The sequence below is a fragment of the Zootoca vivipara genome, chromosome 10 (genome assembly GCF_965207765.1).
Source record: "Zootoca vivipara chromosome 10, rZooViv2.hap1.1, whole genome shotgun sequence".
NCBI classification, from domain to species: Eukaryota; Metazoa; Chordata; class Lepidosauria; order Squamata; family Lacertidae; genus Zootoca; species Zootoca vivipara.
This window is the reverse complement of record NC_142593.1, coordinates 43,556,767-43,582,438: the sequence shown is the minus strand read 5'-3', so window position 1 is coordinate 43,582,438 and position 25,672 is coordinate 43,556,767.

Here is a 25,672-nt window from a genome sequence, read left to right as displayed (position 1 = left end):
GGTGCAAAGGGCAGAACCTGGGCAATTGAACACAAGCAGGAGGCTGTTACTGAGCTCATGTCCTGCTTGGGAGCTTCCTGTGGGCATCTGCTTGGCTGCTGTGAGAAGAGAATGCTGGACTACCGTAGGTAGGCTTTTGTTTCGGTTCAGCAGGGCTTTGCTTTGTTGCTTATGGGTTACATATCATTGGGCTTCATTTCAGCCACAGATAATTAGGCTTTGTTTCAGCCGAGGAAAGAATAAGGAAGCAGGGTATGGAAATATATGAGCCAGATATTCCAGGCCAAAGGAGCAGTAAGGCAGATAAATAAAGGAGGAAAGGGTTTTGAGACAGCTCAGGAAAGTAGATTGGGAGACATGGTCAGATATGACCAGAAATAAAGGCAGAGTGACAGAGTGGGGGCAAGGTCATCTAGGAGTTCAAAAGTTAGGTAGATGAAGAGCTAAAGAGACCTGAAGCTGGATTCTTTTAAATAACAGCAACAGCAACTAAGATGAAGAATAGTGGAGGGAGAGGACCATCAACAATAACTGTAATGCCCTAAAACTGCACCTTCAGCCAATTCCTGAAGTCATTTGCTGCTGTGTCAATTTTTATTCCTCATACATTCTCTTTCATTTCACTGTTCAGAATTTGGACTTATTTGCCCTTCTTCCCACCCCATTTCTTTTCTGGAACTCCTTTTGAATTAGTAATCCAGGGGGCTAGAATGCTGAAAATGTTAGTCATTTGTTGGGCAAAGCTCTGAATGATGGTTGTACTTACGGTTTCTGAAATGTTTATGTTCACTGCATTTGTATTGTTTATTGCTGTTGTTGACACTAACACTATACGGTCCAGATGACAGAGTCAGATATGCAGCCGAGGGAAGGTTGCGTAGTGTAAACTGAACTTCCAGATGTACTTCTCGCTAATCAAAGACAGAAGATCGCCTTGGATTCCCAGGCTGGGGGAGCCAAGGTTAATGGACGTATTTCACGCAACACTTACAGGTCCAAATTAAGAAAGCGGACAGAGTGTCCACAATATTTGGAGAGGTAGTTAGGGCGATTTCTGAGGCCACGCAATGGCTTCCATCTAATGCTAATCTTGGTGGCAAAACAGTGAGAGTAACAACTTCAGGTTGTTCATTTATTGGCTAGCCAAGGGCCAATGGAATCCCATGCCTTGAGCAGGGGCAGGTCTGGTTCACGTTTTTTGGGAGGCCCCTGAGCAAGATGATGCTGTGGTTGTACTTCCTATTTCGCCAGTGTGGTGTTGCGGTTAAGAGCAATGGACTCGTAATCTGGTGAACCGGGTTCGTGTCTCCGCTCCTCCACATGCAGCTGCTGGGTGACCTTGGGCTAGTCACACTTCTTTGAAGTCTCTCAGCCCCACTCACCTCACAGAGTGTTTGTTGTGGGGGAGGAAGGGAAAGGAGAATGTTATCCGCTTTGAGACTCCTTCGGGTAGTGATAAAGCAGGATATCAAATCCAAACTCTTCTTCTTCCTCTCAGTTTCTTGGTTCTCCAATCTTAAGTTCAGTTTTCCACGATTCCACTTCACCAGCATTTTTGTACAAAATCTCTCCAGACATAAGCAGTTTTGCAAGCGGATTCCCCTATTATAATGCCTATTTCTATGCTATTTTCACCAATATATGCATTTTCCCACCAATATATGCATAGTTTCACTAATGCATGGGTTTTAGGCACACTTTCCCCTAATAGGCACATTTCTGTAAGCATTATTTGGCAGGAAAACGGCATGGCGCAATTCAGAAAAGTGAAAACTTCAAAGAGTACTCACGTTTCGGTTCACGTATTGTTCCAGGATGGGTGAATTAAGAAGATTTGCAATAAAAATACAAACCAAAGCATCCTCCTCCACCCCTATCTGAGAGTGTCCCACTTCCTTGCCATTGCTGCCACCGCCCATTCAATTGCCTCCCTTCTTGCTTTCATTCTTCTTGCTAGAGTATAGCATCTAGATCTAGGGAAGTAATACCGTGTTTCTCATATTATAAGACACGTCTTATATTTATTTTTTCCTCAAAAAACACACTATGGCTTATTTTCAAGGGATGTCTTATTTTTTTCCTCCTCCTCCTCCTGCCGCGGCCGGCATTGCTGCTGCGCCTATCACTATGTCTTATTTTCGGGGTATGGCTTATATTCCTTGAATGCTTAAAAATCCTGCTATGGCTTATTTTATGGGTATGTCTTAAAATATGAGAAACAGGGGTAGTACCACTGTATTCTGCTCTGGTCAGACCTCACCTGGAGTACTGTGTCCAGTTCTGGGCACCACAGTTCAAGAAGGATACTGACAAGCTGGAACGTGTCCAGAAGAGGGCAACCAAAATGGTCAAAGGCCTGGAAACGATGCCTAATGAGGAACGGCTTAGGGAGCTGGGTATGTTTAGCCTGGAGAAGAGAAGGTTAAGGGGTGATATGATAGCCATGTTCAAATATATGAAAGGATGTCATATGGAGGAGGGGGAAATATTGTTTTCTGCTGCTCCAGAGAAGCGGACATGGAGCAATGGATTCAAATTTCAAGAAAGAAGATTCCACCTAAACATTAGGAAGAACTTCCTGACAGTAAGAGCTGTTTGGCAGTGGAATTTGCTACCAAGGAGTGTGGTGGAGTCTCCTTCTTTGGAGGTATTTAAGCAGAGGCTTGACAGGCATATGTCAAGAATGCTTTGATAGTGTTTCCTGCTTGGCAGAGGGTTGGACTGGATGGCCCTTGTGGTCTCTTCCAACTCTATGATTCTATGATTCAAGTAAGACCCAAAGGAAGTCTGTGCCTAGAAAGCAGCCGCGGGTCCATGCTAGTAGCACTACTTCTGCTGCTGTGTATGGCTCCGCCTGTCGCTCCCTGCATGTGTATTAAACTGAGCTAATCTAAGCCAGGGATTCCCACACTGTTGTTGGAAACCTCTAGTATGCTGTCCGGAATCTCCTGGGGTGCTGCAAAAAGTAAAAACAAAAATAAATTATAGGCTCCTGTGAGCTCAGAGCTCCCTTTGCATTTTCTTGTGATATGCTGTTCTAGGGGCTCTCTTTGCAACCAGAGTCTTCTGAGAGCCTTTTCAGTGATCCCTGGTGGAGAGACACAGAAAGGACAGGTGATCCTCAGAGGAGGCTGCCCATTGCTTCATGCATGAGTCACTGCCGCCAGGCTTGTCTCTTTCTAATTAGGAGATATGCTCAGAACAGTGACTCATGCAGACTCAAATCTGCTTTCAATTTTTAATTTAAAAAGAAAGGAAGGAAAAACCTACTGTGCATCTGAAGTCCTCTGGGCATTTTGTCTCACATTGCCTAGAGTGTAACTCCCCTCTCCTCAAAGTTCAAGCTTTTCTTTATGCTGGCTACTTCTAGGAAGTTATTAATGAGTCAATAGGAAGTCATCAGTGAGTCAACAGGTAATGAAAATTACTCCCATTCTGAAAGAGTTAGGGTTACAATTCCTTCCTGCTTCAAATGGCAGGAAACTTGTTCTATGTTCTCTCGGCAAAGAGATTTCTTTGTGCGTTTCTTCATTCTGTAAATTGTCCCCACAATGGACCTCCTGTCTCCTTTTCCAGATTGTTGAGATGAGTGCTGTCCACTGCAAGAGACATTAGCACCGTATTTTTTTGTTAATGTTTATTCATGAAATCATCTTCCTCACATTTACATAACAAACTTTGCATTTCAATATTTAATGTATTTGGCCCTCGTAAGTGAATTAAAGAGGATAAACTTCCTTTGTTTTTTTTCTAACTGTATTTCAGCTCCTACTTAATGCAGATATATAAGATTTTCAGAGTCCCCCCCTCCCTTTTTTTTTAATGAGCAAAGGCTGTTCCAATACAGACCTGAATTCCTCTGCTTTGGTATTGCTACAATCACTTTGCTTGTGATGTAATGCATATTTTAAAATAAACTATGTTGTTTTTCAATAAGTTACAAATGTGGTTTATGCAGAAATAAACCACAGCCTTAATTAACTTCAAATGCAGCATCACATGTGTTTCTTGTTTGGTTTTCGTTATTATTACTACACTGTTGATGAACTTTGGGAGACATAAAAATGTGAAGCCTCACAAATTCTAAGAGGAATCTGCTGCAGATGAGCAGATAGACCTCTGCAGCCCTGATTCCGTGAAAAGCAAGGGATGCAGTCATCGATGGGCAGAGCATCCTTTAGACCTGGTTCTGTGCAGTGCCCATTGGGACTGTCAGAATGGAAGGCAGAGAGGCCAACAGTAGGTGGAGCTACAGCCAGTGACAGACAGAGCCAACTAAATATAGTTTTGTCCCCCATCCTCCTCCTTGCTGATGCTTAGAAGGGCAACACTGAGAAAGCTGACAGGCAGGACCATCCCCTCAGCTCGCTGTTAGGTATAAGGCAGGCAGATTGGGTTCACTGAGAGCAGACGGAGGTTAGTGAGATAGTGTCCTCCCTGCCCTAATAAATGAGCCTGCACTGATTCCATGCTGTCATGAAGTGGCTGGATACAGAGAAGTGGTGGGAGGCACCAGCTGGGGAACCCCCAAGGGAACCCTCAGGGCAGGGGAAGAAGACTCAGAGCCAGGGGATTGTTGGTGGGACAACGACGAGTGAGAAGAGGGGGCAGATTGAGAGGAGGAAGTGTTAGAAGCTGAAGAGGCAACAGAGTTTAGGGAGCAGGAAGAGGCTGTGGCAGAGGGCATGCCAGACTCAGGGGCAGAAGAGGAGGGCATAGCTGCCAAGTTTTCCCTTTTCTCGCGAGGAAGCCTATTCAGCATAAGGGAAAATCCCTTTAAAAAAGGGATAACTTGGCAGCTATGGAGGAGGGAGGCCAGGAAACGGAGATGAGGCAGGCTGCTGAAGAAGCCAGGGAGTCTCCCTCTCCTGCTGCAACCAGCTCTCCTCCCACTGGTCTCCCAGAACACACAGAGAAATGAAGAGAGCGGAGCAAAGAGAGACAAGATGATGGAGCATCAGATTGCTTGGAAAGGAACTGGGAGAGGAGACTATGGGAAATACTATGGGACCTTTAGTCATTGCAACTCCTTCATTGGAGCAAGACCTACTAGCAAGGGTTGCTGTGACCACTAGGACTGAGCTGTTTGGTTTCTTTGAAGAGTTAACTTCACTGGCATTGGGTGCTTTATTGTTTTATTGCTGACTTATGCCTGACACGTGCACACAAAAACAAGTGGCTCCTGCCAAATATTGTATAGGTGAGGGATGTTAGCCTGAAAAGGAACCTGATAACTCCTTACTGGGTGAACTGAACAAAAACACTGTATCATTGTGTATTATTAGAGAACGGGTTTTGTCTTTTGTAGGACAGGCCTTATATATTCAATTATAAACATACAGCTCCTTGGAGGAAAGGCAAAAAATATGCATTCATGTGTAAACTGTGCAACAGAGGCTGATGTGATCAAGGACCCATTCGCCAAGCTGGTTTTTTGAGAAGTGGTGCTGAAGGCAGGAAGGCTAGCAGGCACTATCCCATCTTGGTGTGTTGACGATTCACAACATGTCACTGTGTACAGTCTCTTGCCTCTCTCTGTTGGGTGGCTTGACAACTGGCCTGCTTACCAACTCAACAGCTCTCTTTTAGTTCATTGCTCTACTGGGCTGAATTTTTCACCAGGGTATTTCAAAGCAGCCTTTGAGGCCCATGCATACATTTGCTCCTCGCAGGCAAATTGCAGCCTCCATATTTCCTGATGATGCTGTGATGTAGATGCTCTCTCTCTCTCTCTCTCTCTCTCTCTCACACACACACACACACACACACACACAGAGAGAGAGAGAGAGAGAGAGAGAGAAAGGGAATATTTTTTACATGCATGAATCGCTGTTCTGCCTCAATGCAATTTACAACAAACAACTAAAAATTAAAAACATTTATTTTTTTTTAAAAAAACTTCCAGAAACTAATTAATAACAGCAGCAGCTTAAAAGCACAGAAATAGCGGCAGTGTTCCAATGAGGAATAATGAACGATGGACAAGCTCCTCGCTTCCCCAGATTTGCTCTGGATTGGGGCCAGCAATGATTACTGACACTGGAGAACACCCAGGAAAAAAGTTTATCCCAGCCTAAATTCGCAAATAATTGCCAGCTCCTCCACTTGAGCCCCCCAAATCTCTTACTTCTTCACTGCTGCTGCTCTGTTTTATTGGCAGCACCCATACCAACCTCCAACTCATGGGATTGTCACAATCCAGGGATGCAATCCAGTTCCCAAACCCACCTGTGGTACTTTGATCTGGGGAAGCAAGTGGCTCTTCAGAAGTCATCGTACTGCAATTCCCATCCTGCCTGGCCATTGCCCATGCTGGCTGGGACTGATGGGAGTTGGAGTCCAAGGCAGTTTCCTATGTTCCTGTATCTGAAGCAGTCCTCTGTTTCAAGAGATGTCTGGTCCAAGTCCCGTTGGAAGATAAAGAACCCTCATAAGGGAGAGCAGGGAAGACCATGAAGTTGTCCATCAACTATTAGCACAGGAATAGGTCACTGGTCACAGTCTTCCACAGTACAATGGCTTCTATTTAAAATATAACAACTACTGTATTTAGCAGCTGGGATAGCTCAGTTGGTAGAGCATGAGACTCGTAATCTCAGGGTCATGGGTTTCAGCCCCACTGTGGGCAAAAAAAATCCTGCATTGCAGGGGGTTGGACCGGCATGGAGCCTTCCAACTCTACGCTTCTATTTCTAAATTTGCATCTAGGCATATAAATTAGCAGATGCAAATCTGTGCCCTCATTTATTTTCTTAAATAAATTAAGAAAACTCTTCATTCTTAATCCTAGAGGAGGCTTGCTGACAGTAGGAATAAGCCTGCTTTAGAGTTCTGCTTTCACTTTCACCACCCGTCTCTGCTGCATAGCTGCCAAGTTTTCCCTTTTCTCATGAGGAAGCCTATTCAGCATAAGGGAAAATCCCTTTAAAAAAGGGATAACTTGGCAGCTATGCTCTGCTGCAGCACCTCCATTTGGTTATTTTATTTTATTTTTTTTAAAAAAAACCCTTCCAATTTCTTTTTTTAAGCCACTGAATGGGAAATAGTTTGAAAAACTCCAGCATATATAAGCTATTGCAAGCTCGTGTATCACAGGTCTGGATCACAGCCATGGACTCCTCCTGTCTAGGGCGCAATGTTAGGCTGATTTATTTAGCTTCAGGGATTTTCTTTATTTCCTCATTTGACTTGTGTGTTTGTTTATTTTTTATTTTTTATCTCCGCCGCTTTGACACAATGGTTGCTAACATTTCTGGTGGCCGGGGCTGTGGACCTTTGAAGCTACACATTGTGGGGTTTGGGTATAATTTGTATTACTTAACTTTGTAAATAAGCTCTCCACTGCTCCAACGTTCCTAACACTCTAAATTCAATTACTCATCTTCCTTTTCTTTAATTTATATCATTTATCCATCCACAAACCACAGGCTGTACACATACAGTACAGAAGTCAATCAAACAGAAAATAGACATCTCGTGATGCAATTCCCTTGGCAACCCAAAATTAATGCCCTCCTTCCATTCTTAATTTTTTTTTTTACAGTGGATAGAGAAAGAGAAATGAATTTCCTTGTGTTCCTTAGGAAAATGCCACGGTTCCCGCTCTCAAAGCATGCAGGCCTCCAACTATTTGCAAACTTACAATTTGTAACTGGATGTCAAAGGGTCACATGCTGAAGGACATATTTTTATTTTTATTTTTTAAAAATGGATTGACTCACAATGGTGCAATTTCTGGATATTTTGGTTTTGCTCTGCTGACAACGAAGTAAACAAGTTAAATGAAAAGAAGGCAGAAAGCATTAGAGTCAATTAAATAACTTGTGAATCAGCTGCGGAATTTGCCAAGGCGATGCATCCAAATTTGGCTCTTCATTCACGTGAGAGTGATTTTTGATTTGCAAAGGTTTTCGGGCTGAAAAGTCCCACCTCACTGCCTTCAACAGAACTCCCATGCAGATGATTTGCAGTGTCTTGCTGACAAGAGAGTTAAGAAGGCATGCATTAGTACCATTACATGATTAGATCCACCAAGGCAATAGATTTCAATTCTGTGCTCTTGGCATCAAGTGAATAAGGACAGCTGGTTGCAATGACAATCAGGCTACATGGCAGGACACTTAGTACAGCTACCAGGACATAGTTGGAGCTGGTAAAAGGTGCGTGCCAGTTCTGTGTTGGTGAAACTCAGCAGTCCATGCAAAAAGGCTCATGATGGGCCCAGAGTGACCTGCTACCCGATTGGCTGAAATCATCAGAGAAGTTCCTAGTCACTGTTATGCAACAACAGCCATCAGCCTCCTTGTAGTCACTTAAGCTCCTTGACTGAAACTTTCACTCTTTAAATCCTGAATTCTCGACCTATTGCTCCTGGCCTTAATTCCTGCCTTGGCAATGTTTTCGGCTGCTTATTGGCTTTTTCCAGCCCATCACCTCTATTCTGCTGCCTTTTCCTTTATCCCTCTGGTAGCTCCCACCCTTCATTTATCGCTTCATATAACAGATAGAGTGCCTGTCATTCCCTCATGTGGATTTTTACACACACACACACGACTTGCAGCTGCACTTAGCGGACATAATTCAGGCCAAAGAACAGCCTGGTGCCATATGATGCTGTTACATTGTTAAAGCACGTACCGTGCCATTGGTAAGGGATCTGCCCTCACTGCCATTTAGCCACCCAGACTGAGGGTGCAGTTTTTAGGGTTTATTTCAGGGCTCAGTGGTGTGCAGAACATAGGCCAGCTAGTTTATGTTCTTGGGGCAATTTAGTAGGCTATGCTATTCTCCCTGTGATGTGGCCCTGTGTTGGCCAGTGGGCTCCTTTTGGCCTTTTAGATGGGGACCCCTCAGGATCTGTGAGATGCTAGCACACTCCTGCCAAGACAAGATTGGCCAGGCTCTTGCAGGTGAGGATATTCATTTCTAGAAAGGTCTGGTTACAGTGGAATGGCTTATTTTTATTTTAAACATGTTCATGTTGGGAGGTACGCACAGTTGGAGCATTGAGGGACTTCAATGCTCAGCAGCCAAGGTTTCAGAATTTTTTATTTAGGCATAAAGTCTTCTGTAACACAATTTTTGTTCTGGACAGTAACAAAGGATCACAACCTGAATGTTTTGGTTCTTCATTCATTCTGGACTGGGGTAGCTATTGCCATGGCTCAAACAAATCTGAGTCCCAATGTGACCAATAAGTATTGGCAGGTAGCCATAACTGTCCATGGCACTCTACAATTTGGAAACAACTGTGGCTGACTTAGCATTGTGCACCATGGTTGTCTGTTTAGGATGGTATTGCATAGTGAAATATGCATTCAGTTACACAGTGCAGATTGTTCTTGTTCTGTCTTAAGTTCCAGATATTTTCAGTTACCAACCAGGATTCTCATCTGTGGGCATTGCATTGTCTTCTGGGTCCAGAGGAGAGTGAATTGTTTTGGCTGCCAGCACTCAGCTGGAATTTTTCCAAATGGTCCAGCATTCAGTGGGTAGGAAAGCAGAGTGCTCTGGGGTGGCGTGGCCTTCTTTTTGTGTTTTGGCATTTGGCCTCCACAGGTCTCATCCTACACACTCTGTTCGTTCACTCAGGTGAAAACTACCTGGGTTCAGGTTTTATGTTTGGAGCTGAGCCACTGAATACAAGAAGAATGGCCTAAAAGCACAGGTTCCAGGTCTGTTGACGGTCTGGTCTGAAAAGTTGGTGGAGAGATGGGTGTGGAAACAGTGAGGTGAGGGCAATTTTTTTTCTACTGCTCTGTTTTTCCATAGGGGGAAAAATCCATTGCATAAGTTTATTAGGAATGATGAGCGGATGCCAGCTTCAAATAAAATATTAGGCAAGCTTGGCAGTTTCAGTGTTTTTTAGCTTTGTTTACTACATGCCAGTAAAATGAGCATACTTAACTGAAAATTAACGGATGCAAATCGTTTTCCAATTCGAAGTTTTCTGCAGAACTCACATCCCTATGTGGAAACTCTTACCCCAATTAAACCAATGGGGCCCAGTGCAAGGTTAACTGAGAGGTTAAGAGATGATCGATGCCTGCCAGTGTGGCCATATTTTATAATGCTATCAGGCACCCCACCTGTTTGTCCAGTCCAGTTTGAATGGGGATGATACTGTCTACCTCTTTATCAAGGGGTGTGATGTCCGCAGGACCATTTCATCTTTTTCACTGGCAGGTCAGGAGAGGGTTTGCTTCACTTGTCTTTCAAAAGGAAATCCTGCAAGACCTTGCAAGTAGATGGCATTGCACCAATACAGTGATGTGGGTACAGGTATAAAAGCCAGGCCCGTCACAATGGTGGGCTCCTTGTTCACAGGTGGGGCACCCCACACATCCATTCCCCCTTTTTTATATGGTTTTTTTTTTAATGAGACAAATTCCATACTAGGGATCATTAGGAAAGGAGGTTTTTGGAAGAAGGTCACAAAAGGACAACTGAAATAACCAGGGGCATGGAACAAATGCCAGGGGTTGGACTTAGATTCTTCTTATGTTCTTAGCCTCTGTTGAGTATAGAAAAGTGGTATAACAGGGCTTTTATATAATATGGTATGGATGTGACCGAAGGCAAAAAGCCCTCTTCCAATAATGCAACCCAGAGGCTGGCATTTAGAGGCAGGTGGCTTCTGATCCTGGAGGCAGCATATAGCCAACAGGAGACTTCTCCATGAATTTGGGCAATCCTCTTTTAAAACTGTCTCAGTCGGTGGCCATTGCCGCATTGTGTGGTATGACAAAGTAATTCACTCAGAAAAGAGAGAGAAAATTATTCTCCTAAACTTTTAAGGGGTTTAGTGTTTTATTGCTGTCGGCATTGTTTCGCAGTTTCTACTGTTGCTTTTGATTTTAATAAAAAAAGTTTTATTGTTTTAATGTTCCACTGGCATTTTTATTGCTAGCTGCATTGGAAGCTTCTGGTGACGGGCAGGATACACACCCACACACCCACACACTGGAAGAGTGCACCATTGGAGAGTTACAGCACCTTCTGTGGCTGTAGAGATCAATATGGGAGAGACATGTTTTATTGCAGCTGGGGTAGATGAAGGTCTATGATTTTGCTGTTACAGATGCACATGTCTTCTTTCTGCACTCCTCCCAGTGGACATTCCTCCTCTGGTCATTGCTATGGATACACAACCTCCAGGCACTGCAGTAGCCTGCAAGGGATTCCCACATGGCAGGGTTAATGTTGCCAGCATTCATGTCATCTTCTAATGCAGAGTTGGTCTGCCAACAGGTCTGCAACTGTTTGGCACTACACTTTCCAGCAGTGCGAGCCCTTAAGCCAGTGGTAGCCAACACGGTGGCCTCCATATGTTCTAGACTAACCCTCTTACCATCTCTGACTCATGCTGGTTGATGAGAAATGTCCGCTATCCCTGGCTTAAGCCCTTCACAGCACTGATCAGTTTAGGTCACACTTAAAGGAGAACCTACTTACCTAATTCACTTCCTGGAAAAAAAATGTGAACTCAAATTCACCCATCCTCTGAAATTTGCACTTCTCTGAATCTTGCAATGTAGTTCTTCAGCCAAGCAATGGGGATAAAAATGCATGCATTAGGGTAAAGTGTACATATTATATTCTGATTTGCAAAAATTTGTATATGAAGGCAAAACTGCAAACAAACTTGTTTATTATGAGAAACATGCACTAAAATGTTGATGAATTTTCAAAGGTATTATTATTATTATTATTAAATGCAAACTGTTGTGGAATTGTGAAAAAATGAGAAATGGAGAGAACGTGAAATTGACAGATTCATCCATCCCTGTGTGTGGAACATATCAAGCCCTAAATATGAGATAGTTCCGATCTAACACACATACTACAGAAAATATGTAGCATCTAAGCTTTGGGGTGCTTTTTTGCTTCTGGTGTTTGGAACAGGGGACAACACATCCATGCAATGGCTAAGCAAGACTGGAGCCTGGAGCTGATTCTATGCCATAGCCTTGCTTCTGTCCAAACAAGCCACAGCTCCTTAACATCTAGAGATGTTATAGGATTATCATCTATGAACCAGACCTCAGGACCTCGTTTGATAGTGGACTTCTCCCATATCCCCACTATGAAAGGGCCTGATTTGATCTTGCCACTGCTTGGTGGAGGATAGAGGGCTAATACGAGACTATTTCTATATTTAATAATCAATGGAAAATAATACAAATGCTACAGCCACGATTCTGCATAGACACAGTTGTTGAAATCAATAGAGTTGTATGCTTCTAGCAATAGTTATGAGAGAAAAATGAATGCTGTTGGCATCAAGCATCTTGTTGGAGCAAACAGCTCATAATCATAAATTCTCCTTCTTCCCCAAATCTCTGTGGCCGATCAACTCCTCTATTCTCACTTTTAATCGTCCTGGGACTCAATATGACATCACTTGTGCATTCATCAAAGATCTGGGTCTGGCTCAGTGTATTTCCCCCCCCCCACTTTTGGGGGTAAATTTTAGATGGGATGACTATTTTCCACATTATAAAAGATCACTTGAAACACACAAACACACGGAGAGAGAGAGAGAGAGAACACGTTTTGTATTTTGAAGAGCTTGGGCAATGTAAAATACTTCATCATGAATTCTACGAGCAATTCTTAAAAACCTCTCTCTCTTAGCTCTCGTGGTTAGTTAGGAACCAGAACACAGTTGGTTAGTCTAGATCTGGCTTGGCTCCCCTTTCTCCCAGATAGGCCTCTTTTAGGATGTGAATGTTTCTCCAAGCAATGATCAAACGAAAACAAAACAGCAAACGAAAACCAAGGGGGAAAATATCCCTGAGAACAAGAGCTAAACCTGGAAAAACTTCATGTAGCAGATGTCAAGGACTGAACCTGGCAACCTCTGGCTTTATTACTGAGCAGTGGTTCCTTCCCCATTCTAAAATGTTGTACGGAAGGCCAGTTTGCTGCTTGGCTTGTCCTTCTGAAGACCACTGCATGTTTTCACCCTTGAGCAAATCTGTACCCCAAGCCAAAACCAGTGAGGTGCTTGAGAATCCATCAAGATGGATAGATTATATACCCAACTGATTGCTGTGCTCTGCAGATTTTAGTGTTGTGGCACCTACCTCCATTAAATATTAGACAGGCACCATATCTTCCAAAAAGCCTTTTAAGTAGGGATCTTTCCCAGCCTGCATCTGTATTGCAATTGCTTTAAAGATCTGAGTTTTTGTTTTGTGTGTGTGTGTGTGTGTGTGTGTGTGTGTGCATTTTTAATTGTTTAATTGTTTGTGAGTTGGGTGCCCTGGACTCCTTTGGGAAGAAGGGCAGAATATAAATTTAATATATAAATACATGGATGAATGACTGAATAGTGGTAAATAAAGATACCGGTAGGTTTTATTGTGTGGTGCTGTAAGGTGGAAGAGCAGAGAGATAAAACCTTGTAGGCTTTATGGTCTGCATAACTGGGGACCCTATGAAAAACCGGGTTGCGAATCAACTTGTGGGCAGAGTATATATACACATCTGATTGGCTACTGGGAGAACAGGATGCAGAACTTGATGGGTTACTGGCCTAATCTAGCAGGCTCTTCTTATTTTCTTATATATTGTACAGTTCACACAACCTACAGACTGCATAAGCAAGGATCCCACTTTCTCACTCACCTGTGTTCACACATTGTTGGTATGTTGTATTAAAAGAGCTGTTGCTTATTCCAGTCATGAGAGAAGGGGTGCTCTCCACATAGTCCAAATGTCTGGGGCTTTGAATATACAGGCTCTTTGGGCAAAAGAAACACTACTCTTTTGTTACAACTTGGCGTGTCTACTTGGTTACTTTTGTTCTCCCTACTCCTTCTTTACTCTGAGTTTGCTCTACCTAGTTAATGGAGTAGAAGAATAATTGGCCCATCTCCCTACCCTCTCTTTCCTGGCCAAGGGAAGAGTTGGCTGCTATAATTATTAGAAGCGAGCACCAAATAATTCCTTAACCAGAACAAACAAACACAGAGGCCGATTATTTTGGGTGCCAATACATCTTAGGCTGAAGGAGTCCAAACTCTGAAGCTCTGTTCCTATTTATAATTAGATAATAAATATGAGCACTTGGTCACACACATCATTCTTTGTTTATGTGCATTAAACTAATTAAGGAAGCCAGCTAGACTTAGGCAATCTTCATTCTTCTGAAACCAAGAAACTTGATAAGCTAATTAATTTCAAAGCAAGATTAGGCTGGATACAGGAGGTCATCTTATTGTTCAAGCTAACTAAAATAATAGCACCCTTCCATATATCAATTCTGACAGGAGGTTAATTAGAGGGCTCCTCCACTTATTCCACCCCCCCAAGAGTTGCAATGATATTAAGCCACATCTGTGTCTCAATATAGATGCAAGAAATTATTAAGATTATATAAGCCACTTGACTGACTCTGAGATTTCTGCCTGATCTATCAGGAATTCAGAATTGACTCAATAGCTACAAGAGCAGCGTGGTTAACGCTTCCCCATGTTTGGATCACAGGGACGCAGGTGGCGCTGTGGGTTAAACCACAGAACCTAGGGCTTGCCGATCAGAAGGTCGGCGGTTCAAATCCCCGCGACGGGGTGAGCTCCCGTTGCTCGGTCCCTGCTCCTGCCAACCCAGCAGTTCAAAAGCACATCAAAGTGCAAGTAGATAAATAGGTACCACTACAGTGGGAAGGTAAATGCCGTTTCCGTGTGCTGCTCTGGTTCGCCAGAAGTGGCTTTGTCATGCTGGCCACATGACCTGGAAGCTGTATGCCGGCTCTCTCGGCCAATAATGCGAGATGAGCGCCGCAACCCCAGAGTCGGTCACGACTGGACCTAATGGTCAAGGGGTCCCTTTACCTTTACCTTATGTTTGGATCCTATGGGTCCCTTTATTTTATCTTCTCAAGAGCCTCACTAGCTAAGTTAGGCTGAGAGTGAGCTTAGACAGTGAGGTTAGATAGTGAGCTTTGTTGCTGAAAGGAGATAGGAATCTGGGTTTTGAAAGCTTTGGGGAAGGCTCTTCTCTCACCCCCCCCCCCCGCATGCTTGGTGTTTTAACAGGCCCAGACACTGCAGTTGTAATCTGAGGCCTTTCTCCATGTTTCCTCCTCCACAGGACACCTAAAAGGTGGAAACATAATAAGGGGTGTTTCAGCACTGTCTCCCTGCTTGTGAAGTGCTCTCCCTGGGGAGGCTCACCTGACACCATCATTACTTATCTTTAGGCACCAGGCAAAAGCATCTCTCCTTTGCCAGGACTTTGTCATTTAATTATCTGTGGCCTCCCTCAGTGGGTGGGATGTTTTTAGTCCTGCCTTTTAGAGACATAAATGAGCTCTGGATTTTTCTCTGGCTTGTTTTATGCTGCTTTTAATGTGGGTGCTGTTTATTTATTGTTGTTAAGCGGCTTTGAGTTTTGTAAAAAAAAAGGCGACCAAAAAGTTTAATCAGTCATCATCATAACATATATTAATCTAGCTCAGGCTTCCTCAGCCTCGGCCCTCCAGATGTTTTTGGCCTACAACTCCCATGATCCCTAGCTAGCAGGACCAGTGGTCAGGGATGCTGGGAATTGTAGTCTCAATTCATCTGGAGGGCCGGGGTCGAGGAAGCCTGTTCTAGCTATACACACTGAAAAATGATACGTTGTCCAAAGGCAAAAAAAAAAGGGGGGGGGTAGCCCATAATAGAAACTTTTCCTTAAAAAAGAGTTGAATTCACCAAATCTAGTCCCAGGACTTATGCATGGGAGTTGTTACATTAACTCTGATTATCGTGAAAGTAGGATAGAAAACATTCTTAGCTAACAGAAAATGATGACTTTTGTTTTGCATGTTTAGACCTTTAAACCTCCCCCTTAAATAAATTCACACAAGACTCAATTTTTTGGTTTTGGTTTTGGCAGAATTTAGGCCACAACTTTATTGATTACAGCAAGTGAGTGGTTGCATAGGCTCTGGTTCGACTAGCTCCCTGCACCGTTGCAGGTAGTGCTGACCCAGAGCTCTACCATAGGTCAGCCTTGGGTGAACACCCGGAATGGCGGAAAGCCGGAGACATGCTATGTCCACCACCCAGATGTCCCCCTGGACTCAGGCACAGGCACAACCCCTCTCAGGGCTGACCAAACCATTGAGTCCCTGGATTCCTTTAACGGAATACCCCTTTGCATAGGGATGGCGAGACTGTTCACCCATCCCTATCACCTGAACCAGAGCCTATCTGTAACCTTACAAGTTGTGGTGATTTGCTACGTGGCAGGCGAAACCCAAGTGGCACCAGCCGATCAGCCAAGTGGGGAAAATTCCTGCTGTGTCCCTGTCCCAACGACAGACGACACACGACGACATAGCAAGGTCAAGCGCAAGCCCTAAATATAGGGAGAGGTGGGCAGGTGTTCCAATGCACAGAGCCCGAAAGAGGAAGCTCAGGGTCACACACATTGGCATATATAGATCCCTTGATCCATTTGGCTAGTGTCCCCATTGGTCAGATTCAATCCGGCATCAAGGGACCTACCAATCAGGTGTTGTGGCTATCCACTCATACCCACCCACAATACAAGGGTTTGGTTGCCAGGCCTCACCGCAACACGTGCCCTGTTTGAGGGAGGACACGATTTATCATAGAAATGTGAGAAGGTACACTAATACCAGCAATTTAACATGCTGAACTCGACTTTCTGTTTAAAATGCCTTTGTAAGACATTTTTCCGAAAATGAGCTTTACTGGCCTTTCGTTTTATTACAATGATCATCGTTGTTTAAAACTTCTGCTGCACTTGGATGAGATTACTAAGGCTTTGCTAAGATCCCATCTGTCAGATTTCTGGCTTACTAATCTTCGCCATGTTCCACTACAACAAAATAATAACAAACAATTAAAACAACGACAGCAACTAAAGCTTACCGTCCTTTTATCAGGAAAGTGCAGGCAGCAAGCAAAGGGGATGGAGGCCAGTTGTCACACTAAATGGCAACAATGGGTGAAGCTACAAATTCAATTATGAAATGGGAAGTGTAAGGGAAAAATAAGAAAAAGGTGAAATGAACAATACGAGGACAGAGGTAATTGGCATCTGGCAGTGCTTACTGCAATGAAGGATAGGCCAAAGGAGGTCACTCAAAAAGAAAAAGAAAAATTAAGATATAAAGCCCAGGATCCAAAGAAATGTACAACTGGTTCCATCTGCCCAAAGGGCACATGTTTTTCAAACAGCAGCTTTTCACTGTGTACACACACAACACAGTCCAATGAGGTATGACTGAAATCAGCATCCCAATTTAGATCCTCAGCCTGCCTCCCTGGCCCGCTATAGGCCACACAAATTTATATAGCAGACAAACTCCTACTCCAACTCTGTGAACCAAAAATGGAAGTAGAAGCAAAATGCAACGGAGCAGACAAAATAGATATTTACTGTTCCCACGTGGGAATGCCAGTCCTTCTCTTAGAAAATTCAGAGAAATAAAAGATCCAACATTTAGATGTATGGTCATTTCTTATGCTCATGTAATCTAGCCTGCTGTTTACCTTGCTGCCAATGCTTGTATTACACAATTCCTCTCTATTTGGCTCTGAATCAGACTAGAGTGGTACCTCTGGTTATGAACTTAATTCGTTCCTGAGGTACCACTTTAGCTAATGGGGCCTCCCGCTGCTGCACGATTTCTGTTCTCATCCTGGGAGCAAAGTTCTTAACCCAAGGTACTACTTCCAGGTTAGTGGAGTCTGTAACCTGAAGTGTTTGTAACCCGAGGTACCACTGTAATACAGAAGGAGCCATAAAAAAATGCAGTATCAGTTTTCCTGTACAGTGGACGCTCGGGTTGCGAATGTGATCTGTGTAGGAGGCACGTTCACAGCCCGCAGCGTTCGCAACCCGCAGCGCCGCGTCTGCACACGTGTGGGCCGCGATTCGGCGCTTCTGTGCATACGCAAAGTAACCTGTTCGGATACTTCTGGGTTTGGCGCGGGACGCAACCTGAAAAGATGCAACCTGAAGCACCTGTAACCCGAGGTATGACTGTACAGTATATGTCCATTCAGAAGTAAGCCCCATTGAGTTTGATGGGAGCTACTTCCAGTTAAAGACAGTGTTGCTCTCCCTGCAGCTTTCATAAAGCAGACTGGTATATGAGCCCACATAGAACTCAAAAAAAGATTTATCTCTAAATCCTACAAGTGCTTTGTCTTAATGAAACAACTTGGTTTGCTGAATTCAGATTCCATGCAAGTGCTGGTAATATAATTAGCTAACTAACTGGGTTTTTACACAGACCCCTTGCAAGATACTTAATTCAGGCCTGCAGCCTCGGGCAGATGAGTTGGAGTGTCATGCATGACTTTATTGTTTAATTACTTCGACTTTCACTGCTAGGAAGGAGGAGAGACACTTGTGAATTTTTCTGCCTTAGGTGCCAAAAAAAGCTTGACTGGCCCTGGATACCACACACCTTGGTGGGGATGTGTGTGGCATGCACTGCTCTGCCTCAGGGAGTAAGTGACTTGGACTGCGCTTTGTTGGGCTTAAATAGTACACAGTGGCTTCACTGAGCCTCAGTCCAGAGCAGAGGTGGACAGGCTTCAGGCTCGCAGGATCTACCAGAGGAGTGCAAAGGGGGTCACTGCCTTACCAACCTCAGCCTGCCCTCAACCAGCCCCCACCCGTCTGCCTCCTTATTTAACAACCAGTTCAAGCGGTGACATTGCCTGCCAGCTTCCTCTTCCTTTGCCTCACTGTGGCCCTTGAAGAACTCAGGTGGGGGTGGGTAGGCTCTGCTTGTCATTGACTCTGGCTCCACTTCCTGCTGGTTTCCCTGTCTTCTGCCCCACCAGCCCCTATGGACACCAGCTGCCACTCGACTTGTTTGTGCTGGAGCTTTAAGAGCCACCAGCCAGATCCAGGTGTGCTACGCAGTCATTTGTTCTGAGTACCTGAACCAGATTGTTTTGAGTACCTGAACCAGCCACGACCAGGACCTTGGTGCTGAGAAGATTATGGTGTTCTCCACAAGTAATTTAAAATAAAAAATGATGCTGAACTTTTACACGCACATATTGCAGATATTAATATTGCACAGTTTGAAGCGACTGAATGCACACAAAATTGTTCCTTTTCGAATAATGCATTGTCCAGATCCATAAGTTATTGTTCAAAATTTTACTTGTAGGACTTTCTTTGAAACAGAAAACATCAAATGCACATCAAAGGTATCCATACAATAGCTTGTGCTGTCCAGCACAGGCTCAGCATCTTAGAAAATATGAAATAATCCAAACAGACCTATAAGCAAAGGTCTCTCTCCTTCAGCATCCATTTTGCCTGGAGCTGTTTTCCTGGAAAGCTTCATTTTCATCCTCACTCCACAGAGTTTGAGAGAGAGAGAGAGCAAAGACTAAAGGCAGCTCCTTCCAAAATGGCAATTTGCAGCCAAATACCTTTGTCACCTGACCTAAGGTTAAAACACTCACGTGCTAGCTAGCTGCTAGAGAACAACAATCAGTTAATTATCAACTAGTGAAAGCTCAGAGAGAGCAACATTTACCCATTCCCATTTCAGTGTAAATTAAACCAATTATACTTAACAACACACACACACACATGCATATATGATACAAAATGTATATGTACGCTGGAATCAAAATAGTTTCTTTCTGACTGCAAAATTCTGGATAAGTTTATCAAAGCTGACTCAACAAAGCATGTAGTAGGATGCCCCTAAGTTTAGGTGGGGGTAAGTAATAGAAGGAGAACAAAAAATAAAATGAAAATAAAAATGGAGAAAGACTTACATGCTCTAACAAAATTCTGATAATTTCCATGATGTCTGCTTTGGTGCTTTTTTCAAAATATCAAATGTAAAATTGGTCCCAAAAACAATCTCCTTTTTTTGGGGGGGTGCCCGAAGCACATGCTTAGTCTGCCTGTTGGATAACCCAGCACCCAACTGAGCTCATGATGCTCTTACACACTCTGGGTTACCCTCCTCACCCCAGCTTTCAATTGTTAAAACAACTGGTTCTGATTCAGATCACCCAGAGCCCTACCCAATAGACCTGCCTTTTGCCCTCTGCTGTTCTAGATCACCAAGACTCCCCCCCCCCCGAAACACTAAGATACCCCAACAGGCAGGTGGGCAGGAAGGATGGATTAGGCTGCAAATGCGTGGAGTCCCCTTTCGAGTTCCATACTGGGGGGGATTTTCATCAAACGCTGTGCCAGAAGGTAAGCCATTTCCTAGTCTGAGAAAGAGTTGTGTCTGGTTAAACACGCATGCTCTGGTTACGGGCTTCTAATGAAACCTGCCAAGACTGATTGGAAAAGCAACAGTTCAAGACGAGGTTGAGAAAGTAATTCTGACCAGGATGTCCTGTTTTACTGGTTTGGCTGTGCTGATTGAAACCGTCTGTGAAACAACAGGCTTTGCGTGATAGGCCCAGACACAAATTAATCGGCCGACAGTTTGTTGACCTACTAAACAGAAAGCACAACAGCTCGGTAACGACAAACAGACCCCAGTTCCTTTACTGCCTGGTTAAAAACGTCTCTCTGCAGAAGTGTTTCTTTTGTTAAAAAAACCCCCCAAAGCCCAACAACAGCAGCAGCAGCAGCAGCAGCAGCAACAACAACAACGCTGTGACTTTTTGGGGGTTGAATGCAGAATTCTCTTGTAGACACACCCACCCATCTAGAGCTTATGTTTTGTATGATGCAACACGCCAGTCAAGGCATTTCTTAAAACACTTGAAAGGATGAAAATTAATAATTGCTTTGCTGGAGAGAATCAAGGATCCATCTAATTGAGCACCGTGTTCCCAACCAGGGGCCAGCCAGATGCCTCTTGGAAGGCAGAAGCAGCTCAGAGAGGCCAAAGCCTCATTGTATTGTTTATCCACTGCATCTAGTTTCAGAGGTATACTGCCTTTGAATAGGGGAGGTCCATTTAGCACTAACAGCCACAGGTGGACCAGCGTATTGCCACCCTCCACCCTCCCAGGGCAGACCCACACCATCCATTTAAAGCAAATCCAATGCACATTCAAAACACATGGCCTCTTCCAAAGAATCCTGGGGACTATAGTTTGCTCAGGATTCCTGGGAATTGTAGCTCTGTGAGGTGTAAACTATAGTTCCCAGGGTTCTTGGGGGGGAAGCCATGTTCTTTGAATATTATTTCAATGGGAGGAGTGGCTCTACCCTTAGGGCCAAGCCCCACCTGATACAACATCTGAGGGTATGTGGGCTGATAATTAATGGAATCAGAGCAGACATGTAGAAGAAATTTAAACATTCCTTCCCCTACTGCAATCCTCTTCTGAAGCTAGTGCTTTGGATAAAGCTAGTGATTTATTTATTTTTAAAAAAATCATGCTTGTGTTCTGAGCAAACTGTAAACAATGATATATACAAAAGGAAAGTGTTTCTACTAACATCTGAGACCAGTAGAAGACATTTAAAACCAGTCTTTTACGTTTGTTAACTGTTTGGGCATGGAATCCAGTCCACCTCTGCCCTCCCCAGAAATCTGAAAAAAAACAACACCCTAGACTGAAGGAATAAAAACAAAAGGATGTCACAGATATGAGATGTTCCAAGTCCTGTTTTCATTTGTTATATGAGCGTTAGACAGGGAAGCAAATCAAAACTGTTTGGGGGTTTCAAGTATTAATCTCATTGTCAAATAGCCTATTCAATTTATTGCTTCTCCTTCCAATTTCTAAATTCCAAATTCAATTGGCCTAATGATTTCCATATTGAAGGTTGTCTCGCAGCATGAACAAAGTATGGATTTTCCCATGAAAAGTACAGACAGTGGAGGCTAACAACAACATCCATCAGTTTATCACCAACATTCTGGCACGAGGGAAAGAGCGTTATTTGGTCTTGGCATTCTTTGGTATGTATTCCTCTTGCCTTCATGCTACATCTTTCTGGGGTTAGTTTTATGTTGTAGCGAGAGTGATTGGAGAGTGCTGAAATACTTATGCAGAAACACGCTAGAAAAGGCGAACTGGTTCTGGATATCTAAGCCTTTGATATTATTGCATGCAATGTCGCAAGCCAGGTGTTTTTGGAAGACTTCAACCGAGGGCTGTTTTCCACATTACCGGGTTTTGAGTTCACAAAGCTGCATTTGCCCACATTCATTTCTCCCTGCTCTTTGCTTCTCATTGCCTGTCTAGTCCCCCCCCCCTCCACTCCTTCCATTGTCTTTTCTTAAGACTGTGAACTCCTGGGAGAAAAGACCTGCTGAGTTTTGCCTGAATGACTATGTAAGGCATCGTGTTCGCTGATGGTACTACTGTTTATATACTGTATATGATAGATTATTGCAATGTGTTCTACGCAGGGCTGCCTCTGAAGCCGTTTCAGAAACTGCAGCTGGTGCAGAATTTGGTGGCCAGGCTGATCATTGGGGCAAGAGGTTTGGAGCATATTACACTGATCCTGGCCTGATTGCAGTGGCTGCCAATTTGTTTCAGGGCCCAATTCACAGTGCTAGTTTTGACCCATAAAGCCTTAAATGGCTCAGGACCGCAGTATCTCAAGGACTGCTTCCCCACATATGAACTGATGTGGACTCTATGATCATCACATGAGGCAGTTCCCCAAAGCCTGTCCCATAATGCCCTACATACGGGTAGTCAACGTGGTGCATTCTAAAGGACTACAACTGCCATTCATTTGTACAATGTACAAGAGGACTACATTGCTATGGGCTAAAACTCCCATCATCCCATTGACCATCCTGGCTGAGAGTTGTAGTAGAAAACATCTGGAGGGTACCATATTGGTTACCCCTGCCCTGCAGGCAGATTTGCCAAATGTATATGAATATACAAAGCTGAGTGAGATCTCTGAGGCATCTACCTGAGTTTAGACTTCACTGTATCTGTCAGAAGCTTTCCAGAGTCACAGGCAGAGTTCCATCACAGGCTAGAAGAAGAAGAAGAAGAAGAAGAAGAAGAAGAAGAAGAAGAAGAAGAAGAAGAAGAAGAAGAAGAGTTTGGATTTGATATCCCGCTTTATCACTACCCGAAGGAGTCTCAAAGCGGCTAACATTCTCCTTTCCCTTCCTCCCCCACAACAAACACTCCGTGAGGTGAGTGGGGCTGAGAGACTTCAGAGAAGTGTGACTAGCCCAAGGTCACCCAGCAGCTGCATGTGGAGGAGCGAAGACGCGAACCTGGTTCACCAGATTACAAGTCTACCGCTCTTAACCACTACACCACACTGGCTCTCCCAGGGGACTGATCATTCGAAGCATGTGTTCTACCACTGAGCTATGACTCCCAATTAAGACATGTATCTAAGGCATCATGGATTTTCTAAAGCAACAATGCTCCCCAACACATTTTAGTATGTGGATTAGGACAAGTAACGTAGTTAGTGGTCGTAATGGCTGCTTTACTCAAGCAGTTTAATACAATGCAGCAAGCGGTGATGACATTTTCAATGAATTTCAGACCACTGAGTTGGCTTTTGAGCACTCTTGTTTTGAGCGCTTATTTGAACACACATGTCAGAATATTCACAACCAGCCAATATCCATTCGGAGACCAAAGCTCGGTTGACCACAATGTAAACAAAATTTAACAAGCAAAATATTAGATCCCGAGAGCTGGTTCGCACATGCTCTGTTTGATGTGGTACAGTCCTGTGGTGAGACTCAACCAATGCAGGATTCAGGAAGAGTAAGGAGATGACACTGAGACGGTTAAGAAATCTCTGTGTGTACAATTACGCAAGGTGTGGAGAAACTGAACAGAGAGAAATCCCCCCCTCTCTTGTAACACTAGAACTCAGGGACATCCAATTAAGCTGAATGTCGAAACACATGCAAAAAAGTGTTTCTTCATGCACTACATAACTAAACTGTGGGATTTACTTGCACAAGGGACAGTGATGGCAACTAACGTGGAAGGTTTTGAAAGAGGATGAGACAAATTCATGCAGGGTAAGGCTTATCAATGGGTACTAACCCTGAGGGATATGTTCTACATCCACAGGAGGGGAGAGTGCTCTTGTGCTCTGGTCCTGCTTGTGGGCTTTCCATGGGCACCTGGTTGGTCACTGTGAGAACAGGATGTTGGACAAGATGGGCCACCAGCCTGGTCCAACAGGCTCTTCTTGTGTTCTTAGGTACTCATCTAGGGCAGTGTTCCTCAAGCTTGGGTCCCCAGCTGTTGTTGGACTACAACTCCCATCATCCCTGACCACTGGTCCTGCTAGCTAGGGATGATGGGAGTTGTGGTTCAACAACAGCTGGGGACCCAAGCTTGAGGAACACTGATCTAGGGTACCTCTCTATTGCAGGTTGACCCTGTTTGCATTTGACCTGCTTCTACGAGCATATGCTTTAAAACATTTTTATTTAAAGCACAGATGAGGGTCCCATGAGCAGTTAAAAGTGGGCGATTAAAAGTGGGGAAATATTTGGGTTCAGCCAGCTTTTGGGAGAAGACGGGAGATGATGGTGAGATATTTGGATCATTTCCAACCTGCTATTTTCATTTATAGGGCGGTCAATTGTCTGCTTGCTCCCAAAGTAGCTGCTGCCCTGCAGGGAGAAAGGAATTTTCACCAGAATCATTTTCTATAATATGGATCCAAATACTTTAATATCTGACATTTATGTTCCAATATTATTCACTTTCTTTTGATTAGGTGTGGGTCCTGGAACAGGAATCTTGGGAGGGAAATGTAACCATTCTGAGATAGAATGAGAGCCTTTTTGCCTTCTGTTCTCTTGGAAATGAAACCTGGAAGTGGTTTCAGAATTTGACATTAACATCTAGGAACCCAAATCTCCCCTATTACTAATTTACTAGGAGTGCTTTCCTGCATGCCTACAAGCTGTGTGAATATCTCTGAGATATTATATGTATAATAATGTGCATACTGTAATTATGTGCACAATGCTGCAATTTTAAGAATTCTTATTTTATTGGACTGGAGTTAGGGTGTGTGGGGGGGTGAGACACCTCATTTCCCATTGTGGTTATGATGTGAGATGGGAATTAGACAAAAATCTGTGTGGATAAGCTTGCCATCAAGTTTTTCCGAAAACCCCACCCCTTTTCTCTTCTTCCACGACTTCCTGTGGCATGAACTTTCGTAGGCAGCAGAGTCTGCTTCGTGAGATGCACGTCGTAAACACAAGCAGCTCCCTTTTTGTGCCTCACTGGTTTCTTAGTCCCTGAATCTGGAACTGTGCATAGCCAAGGGTCTGCCTGCCTGCAAAGGCACCTCTGGCAGAACTTGGACCAGGAGGGTTTAGTTCATGGGTTATACGGGCAATCTCTCCAGAAGGCAACACAGGGGGACCAGAACGCCCAGGACTCTGGCCTGCGTTCTAGCAAAGACCACCCAGATTCTATTGGTAGCTCACTAGAATGCAGGCTGACCGACCTTTTGGCGTATGATGCAAGGCATGTCGTTGGAGTGAAATATTTCTTGGATTATGCAGCACTGGGATTTTTCCTATGATGTGCTGAGGTAATATAGGGAGGGGGCTGTTTATAATTGTCTCTTTTTTGGGGCCAGTTTCATACATTTATTGTTTATAACGTCTTCTGTGCCCAGATGCTGTGGCATGCAAATATCACCATACTGAAATTAATAAGGACATGTGGCCAATAGAAGCTGTGCAGAATAGTTCCTTTGCTTGTTTGTTTTGCTTTAA